Below are 8,614 nucleotides of genomic sequence, written 5' to 3'. Positions count from 1 at the left end.
ATTTCATATAACACAGTAAACTTGTTCAATGTCAATCGTATTTGAAAATATTAGGCACGGTGAACATATGTGTGGATCAGTAGTATTTATGGTGATATTGTGGTCATATCATCACAATACCATTAAAATACCACCGATCCACACCTACGTTTATCGAACATAATAATTGCTCTAAACGTAGGGTCAAGCAAATCTAGTTCCACCATGCAAGTCATTGTTTATTGTGGCCCGCACGAGAGATAGGGATATGTGTGTGATGTGGGTAGTATATTTGATGAATTATTTAAGTTGGTAGAAGAGTGGGAAAGGACATTTTAGGCCAGTTAGGGAGTAGAGTTACATGGATAGGAGTATTGGTTGCTTAAAAAGTTAGTTTAGGAATTATATTTAAAATAGGATCTTTAAATTGAACCCTCAATAATTTTCTTCATGGTGAACAAAATATCATGAATTCAAAGTTGGTTTGAAGTGGAGGAAGTACAAGTTGGACTTGGAATGTTTTAATACTTTTTAGACTTTTTTTTAATATTTTTTTGATAATTAATTTGAAGATTGGTAAAATATAACCAGTCTCTCGACAAAATGTGGCAATATATTTATAGGAAGTTAAATTTTCTACACAAAACTCCAAATAGTTTGTGGAAAGTTTCAAAATTTTTTTGCAAGCATTTTTTTAGGTTTTAGTGGTTGTCATAGAAAGGTAGACAAATAAAAGGAATTCAAGATGGCATATTTGGTTTCATTTGATGCTAAAAAAATTTAGAAAATTCACAGGTAGTAGATCAATCAATATGTGCACGAGATACTTTTTTTTTTAGATTTTTATTGGTGGGGTGAATAGGGTTCTAAAGGGATCTAGATAGAAATTAGGTCATTGAAACCTTAGTTGTTTGTCAGCCCTTAAGCTTCGATTTTGATTGGAAATTTTGGAAATTTTGGGTACAGGATGTAGCACAAAATTTAGAAAAAAAAAATTAAGAGGGGACAACATACACAAAATGAATTTTCTTCATCCACTCTAGGATAAAGCACATGAATTAATTCAGTAGAAATTGGAGTCTTTTAAACATAACACAAGGAACCATCTCGTGACCATACTCCTTTTTTATAGCATTTGATTTTTTCACATGGAACAAGACTTCCAACCATAAATGTTGATTTAGTCTTCATTCATATGAAATAAGTTCACAAAGTGACAAAAACTACATTAACTTCTATATATAAACAACCACATCAAATACAACATATAAGTATCTAAAAAATATTTTGACATAAGATAACGTCCTCTAGTGAGCCGTCAAGTATTCCTTTTGGGTTGGCCTTTTGTTATTGGACCTCTTGGATGTGTGGTTGCTCTCTTGGATTGAGCTCTAGTATTGGATCCACCTTGTGTGCCTATGGGCCCAACCTTTGAGCCATCATAATGCGTCACATCTTTTCCATTAGATCCTAATTGGCTATTCTTCGAAAAGTTAGGGTCAAAGTGATATTGTGACATATTTGGTGTTAAATGATAAAGTTTATCCCAAGTTAGCCAAGCTTCCTCACTTGGTGGCTTGTTCTTCCACTTAATAAAGAATCTCTCAGTCGTATCTCCATTTGAAAGTGTCTTAATTGTAATAATGTTTTCCACTTCAAGGAGTGTGAAAGGGAAATTTTAAACATTTACATTTGGTGTGGAAATAATTTATCCATTTTTTTTATGTTTGTTTGTGATGCTACGATGTTGTGAAACACTCTTCAACCACACAAATATACTTATCGCTCAATTAATGTACTGATTTTTGAGTATGTGTACCAATCTCATTAGAAACTATATTAATTTTCAAAGAAGGCGAAAGTTCTAGTTTTACTAGTTCTATGTCTAGCCTAAAAAATCTGAGTTTTGGGAATTTTAAGCTTACTAAGGCTAATTTTGTTAGAAAAACTAAGGGTAGGGTTTTTCTATCAGGTAATAATCATGCTCCTTTGATTCTGATTGTGTGAATTCTCGTTATTCTTCCAATAAATTTCTGAAGTAATATTATGCACTAGGAAAAAAACCCTCTGTAGCCTCTTCTAAGGCCATAAGAAGTGTTGTAAACTTGCATTATAGTTAAGTTGGCTTAACAATGCAAAATTTCTTAGGAATCCTCTAATCCTCTATTTAGGTTGCAATCTCTTGCTAACAATATTTTTATTCCACTATGTGATTATATGTTATCCGACTCAATCTTCTAGATTATAAATAATACTCCTAGATCAAAAAAGCTTTTAATATTCCTAGTGCTCAGAGTAAAAGTAAATGAAGAGTAAGAGGATAACACATTAACATGTATTTATTCCTGAGAAATATTAAATAAATCTCATAGAAAACTATGTTTCATCACACATCCAATTCAAAGAAGCATAAAAAAATTAGTTCTTAGACATGTTCAAAAAAAACCAAAAAGAATTTATTGAAGAATCAAATTAGAAAGAGTTTACATAGGAAAAATCTAACCAGATAGTATAATTGCTTTGCTCCATTTTCATCACACATCCAATTCAAAGAAGCATAAAAAATTTACTTCTTAGACATTTTCAGAAAAAAAAATCAAAAATAATTTATTGAAGAATCAAATTAGAAAGAGTTTACACAGGAACAATCTAATAAGATAGTATAATTGCTTTGCTCCACTAACATTCTCTCTTGTACAATGATCTCCAGTTGATAGCACTCACACTTTATAATGAAGAAATATCCCCACCAAACTCTCTATAAAACACTCTGATTTCTCCTCCATACTTTTACTATGGATAGGATTTTATAATTACAAACGAGGAAGACACAATTTTTTGAATCTAAGTAATTTAAGTCATTTGCCCATCCACATAGACATAAAATTGCAATAGCTTCCATAAGTTAGTTTGGAACGTTGAATTTTCTGTCACTAAAGTTGGCATGTGTAAGAGGGATATGGAGCAAGCACCGTGATTCCAAGAGGGGTGTTGGGTAGCTCTTACCCGAAGAAGTTATGGGTTCTCACTCGCAACAATAGGTTTACACCTTTTTGTTCTACACATCTCCTATTCGAGCATCTGATGACCTAGTTCAAGTATCGGATTTCTGAGATGTCTATTCATGATCAAAGGAAGCATGGCAAGTGCTAGGTTTCTTCTTTATGCGTCGGTTTACTGAACCAAAAATTAGGTAATTTTACCTCTAGCTGCTCTCTTTGCTAACAAACAATTCTGCAACTTGCAATAACACATAAAAATACCTTGGATAATCATAAAAACATACAAGCAATTGAGTAAACATAACAAATTATACGACATATTTTTTACAAATAAAATTCTCCCAAACTTAACTATTTCTTACCCTTAAAGGATTTAACACCTAAAGTTAATATTTTTGAAAATTAATGGTAGCTTAAGTTTAAGATCTCATGGTTCTTTAATAATAAAGTAAATAAATCATTCACGATATATAAAACACTTGAAAAGATTATGGGTACATTTGGGGCAGATTATAAGTGCGGGCGGCTTTTTCAAAACGTCGTCGTACCGTTTGGTTCGCGCGTTTCGCCAGCTTATTCGAAACTGTGTTTAAGTTTTAACACTAAACGCAGGCCACGGGTCGACACCCCGGCGGCCGGCCCGCGGACCGCTTTTCAGGATAAACAGCTTATCCTGAAACGCACAAGATACCCCAAACGAACCCTATATTTTCAAAGAATTTCCTAATTTCCTAACCAAACTTAAATTAAATTACTTTCGATATATTTATCTCCAGATCACTTATACCATTTTAGCAAGTAAACTATTCCTTTCAGATATGTATAATTTAATTATGACCAATCAGTCAAATAATGCTAAATCAGTTATGACTTTCTTAAAAAATCAGTATTGTAAATTTGAAGTTAAGGAAATTCTTGATTCTCTAATTTTTAGAAAGGAGGTTGGCACCACTTTTTAAAATTCAAGATTAAACTCGAGCTTCACCTTTAAAGCTTGTAATATATATATATATATATATATATTCAAATTTTCCCTTTTTTTCATTTTTTGATTCTCTTTTCTTTTCTTATTTTTATAGAAGATTACTATATGTTAAGTTTTTCTTTAATAAATTTGAATACCAACTCTTTCCTAAGCCAAATTTCCATTTATCTCCTAACTTAATTCAAAATATTAAAAATTCAAGATACTTTAACTAAAAATTAAGTTATTTGAGTTGACTATTTATTAAATCTTATATATTTAATCAGTTAATTTTTAGTTAATTTAATAATTAGTCAATATTAATTTTTATGTTTAAGATTTTCTTATAGAAGAATGCATAATAGAAGTTAAATGTTAGATATTAGCGAATCTCTAATAGTTTTGGATTCTTACTAAAAATTCATGTTATCCACATTGATTTTTTTCACCTCTTATTAAATCACCTTGAATATTAAATTAATCACTTTTATTGAAATTCTATGATTCATATATTTACTTTACTTTAGGGCATAATTTTTACACAAAATTCTCTCTCCCAAACTTACTCTATATTGCACAAGCAGAAAATATGATAGAGAATTAAGCTAAATAGGTCAATCAAAATTGTGTAAGAAAATAAAATACATAAGAAAGCATAACATAATGGTAAATACAAGTAGTAGTAAACATCACAACTATAGATATCCTCATGAATTGCATAATAATACAACACTCAACAACAAAATAACAAATGAGGGCTTAAATCCATAGAAAAATTACAAGTGAAGTAAAATGATCTCTCTCACGCTGGTTATTGCTTGTACCGGTATAAGACAACCACAAGATTTATACCTTGTCTGGATGACAATCGAGTAATAAACTTAAGAGACACATAAGTCTTCTCTTCACGTGATGAGTATCAATTAGAATTAACTTCGATCAATCAAGATACCGAAAAGACTGCTTAAGCAAGTTGCACCAACCATTAAAGTGTTTATCCCTAATGATAAACTCAAATATATCCTTTAAAAAGGAATCTACTACACTCATTTATGATGAGTGGATGTTTGATAATTTTTGAAAGTATAAAAATTTACTTTTAGTATTTTAAAATTATTTTCCAGGTAAAAAACAGAAAAGAGCAATAGCCAAAAATTAGAAAAACTATTTAAGCTCCTTAGCTCTAGCATAGCACATCTTCTACCACATAGTGTCCCAGTCACAACATCTAAGTGTGTGTGCACGATGCAAGGTAAAGTCTAGGTCTATGACTCTGGTTGGGCAGCTAAACCAGCCCCATCCTAAAGATCAAAGGGATATAAAATACATCACTAGAAATGAAATTTTAAAAGAGCAGCCTCACATATGCCTAGCTTATATATTTTTTAAAGTAAAGTAGATGATACATAATAAAAAAATATATTCATTTTATACTTTTAAAATATATGACCATTAAAAGCAGATTTGTGACATGCAAGTGATGTACTTTAAAGTCCTTGGAGCCTTAGCATAGTCTTACACAAGTTGGTCATAATACAAAAACTCGTATTGCCTGCTGACTTATCATCTCATCCAATGCATGTTTAGTTATTATGACTAATAAATGAGTCACTCATTTGAATGTTCACACATTTTGGAACATCCATATTGTATCCAAGTGTGCCACACATGTTCTCTTATGTTCTAAGGTGGGGGTGAAGTTGAAGAAATTGTCCATTTCATAAAATAACGAATGCCCTTTTTCTAATTATCCAACAACGAAGGAGCTTTTCCATGAAAAGAAATCTTCATGAAAAAAAATGAAGATTTCCCTTGCGAATATAGCCTTCAGATTTAGAAAATGAGGATCATAAAAATTTCCTCGTTCTTTAGATTGAGGTGGCTTTAACCCATTCACCGAGGGATGAAGCCACCGAATAATCACGAGGTTGTTAGGTTCCCGACATATTAGGATGATTGACTAAGGTTTAGGGAGGAAATCTCTTGGATTTGTAGGGGAAAAGTCAACAAATAGTTCCCTAACCATTCAAGTGGATAATCATCCGTAAATGGGAAGAAAAATTTTAGCCATTGTTTTCTTACCAAAAATGGTAGAAGAACCAGGTTAAACGAGTCCTTATCCGACAATTAATGATGGATTTCTAGGGCCCAATAGTGAAAAATGTGAGAAGGAGATGAACTGGCGTGGTCACGCCTGGGATTCGATGTGGCCACACCACTTCAAAAGTGTTGCAAGCGGAGTTTCGGCATGGTCACACTTAAGAGTCGCATAATTATGTTGAAATCTCTGTCTGGCAATGTGGTCACACCACTCTAAAGCGTGGTCACGCCACCTTAAAAGTGTCGCAGCTCGTGTCACAACCCTGATCAAGAGGGGTGTGATCACGCCGCTTTAGAGGTATCCTACCCCTAGGTAAGCCAATCACGGCCACACCCAATTCATAGCTACACCCATTTTGGGTGTGGTCACACCAAGGGTGCCACATCTATTCCAGGCATAGTCACGCCAGACCCTTGCACTTGAAGTGTTGGTTGAAGCAATTTTTTGCCCGTTCGAACCACTAGAGGTTTCGAATAGATAAATTATGGTCTTTAAAACATTAAGTTGGAGTTAAGTATATCCCGTATCATAATTAGCGTTGCTCAATGGTGAACTCTCTGAATTAGAACCAGTCATGATTTCGTGCTCGAGGAACGTACCAGGAGGTCTGAACGGATGTCTTGGACTGCACGAGGCTGAACACAGTGTCGTGACATTCGAGTGAACATCTTGCACATATGACATCATAAAGTAATGCCAACTCTATGCTTCTATAAAATTCTTCAAATAGAATTTATCTATTATGGAGTCAATTGCATCCTGTTCCAACATCATTTTAGGTTACTTTATATAAGTCAACTTTGGTTGTATATCAAATTGAATCTATATTAACTCTATTGAATTAATTTGTAATATAATATTAAAATGTAGATATATTAAATACATCATGTACACCCTACATATGTGCTAGTAGAGCCAATATATAAGCTAAATTTTTTATCTTTTGAATAAATTCATAGCCCAACATATCATAGACTAATTTTTTCTTCAAAAGCGTTAGCCATCTTTCATTAGACTGACTTTGATAAATACAAACTCTACAACAATAAATTCCATTGATTTATGTCAAGCATCATAGTATTTTCATTGTTTATCTTGGACAATCTTTAATATTTATCAAATCAGTCAATATTTTAAGTAGCATCATATATTAAATCTTCATCAATGATTTTTCTTTTCTGATTTTTAGATTAATATAACATTATTTTGTATTTCCTTTCTTAAAGAACTTTGTATGGAGTCATTCTAATACTTATCTGCAAAGGATTACTATATGCAAATTCTATCAATGCTGCATGTGACTCTCCTCAAACAAATTTAAGGACACATATATAGAGTAAATCCTCTACAATTTGTAGTCTTTCAAATTAACCAATAGTTTATGAGTGGAAACACTATACTAAAAGTTTCTAAACATTTCCTATTATCCGAATTAAATTTGTTATCTCTATCAAAACTATTGATTTTGGTATCTCATTATATCCCTCTCAACTCTATCTCTGACACACACTCTCCCTCTCCCAGGATCCCTAGCTCTCTATGTTTCTCTCTCATTTTCATTTTAACATGATTTGTTTGTCTACTTGTAAAGAAATGCACATACGTAATCAATCTGCCTATAATGACTCATATAGTGTCATGTTATTGTTTTGATATCAACAAATCAATCATTAAATTAATTGATATCCCTTCGCTTTTTTAGCTATGGTATTGACAACATTTATAACTATCTATTTGGCTTTTGATGTTTTACCTTAACTAGCTAACATGTAGCCTAATGAGCCATAAAGTATACAACACTTCTTTTCAGTCTTGGCCACTAAAATATATTTTTGAGTTTCAGCTGTATTTTTTTTACTTTTAGATATATTTATAGCCAGATAAACTTGCTTCTTTTAGAATCATTTTCCCAAATTATTAACACTTCAACATAAATTTGGCTTTCGTAATCCATCAATTTCTCATCATCTGTCCATTATTTCTCTTGGTTGCCTATCCTTAATCTATAAGTTTTTGAACAAAAATATCCTTGGTCATTAAATCTCATATTCCGCCCTTTAAAGGAGATTTAGCTGTCAGCTAATTTAAGTAAATAAAAATCTCATCATTGTATTTAGTTAATGATAATTTTAATCTTTTCACATCTTTAATGAACAACTATAACTGAGTAATAAACTTCTTTAAATTTAAAGCTTTCTTACTAGTGCATTTGCAATAACATTTATTTTTTCCAAGATAATATTGTTTGTTTAAATAATAAATTCAGGCCATCATTTTTATTTCAAACTCTTTTCTTTTTTAGTGAAAGTATATTTCACTTTGATGGTCAGCAATAACTTCAAACATAACTCCATATAAGTGATGTCTTTCATCTTCAACTAAATACATAACTACTACCAATTCAAAGTCACAAGCAAGGTAATTTTTTCAATGATTTTCTTAATTGTCTGAAAATATAAACAATGAATTTTCCTTGTTGCATAAGAAAACATTTCAACCCTCATAACATTCTATCACTATAAATTTGACAACCTTATGTAGGGCTGTCAAAACGGCTCGTTGTTCACG

This window comes from Phalaenopsis equestris, unplaced genomic scaffold (assembly GCF_001263595.1).
Source record: "Phalaenopsis equestris unplaced genomic scaffold, ASM126359v1 Scaffold001251, whole genome shotgun sequence".
In the NCBI taxonomy this organism is placed as follows: Eukaryota; Viridiplantae; Streptophyta; class Magnoliopsida; order Asparagales; family Orchidaceae; genus Phalaenopsis; species Phalaenopsis equestris.
The sequence above is the reverse complement of the archived record's forward strand: the minus strand, read 5'-3'. Positions refer to the sequence as shown.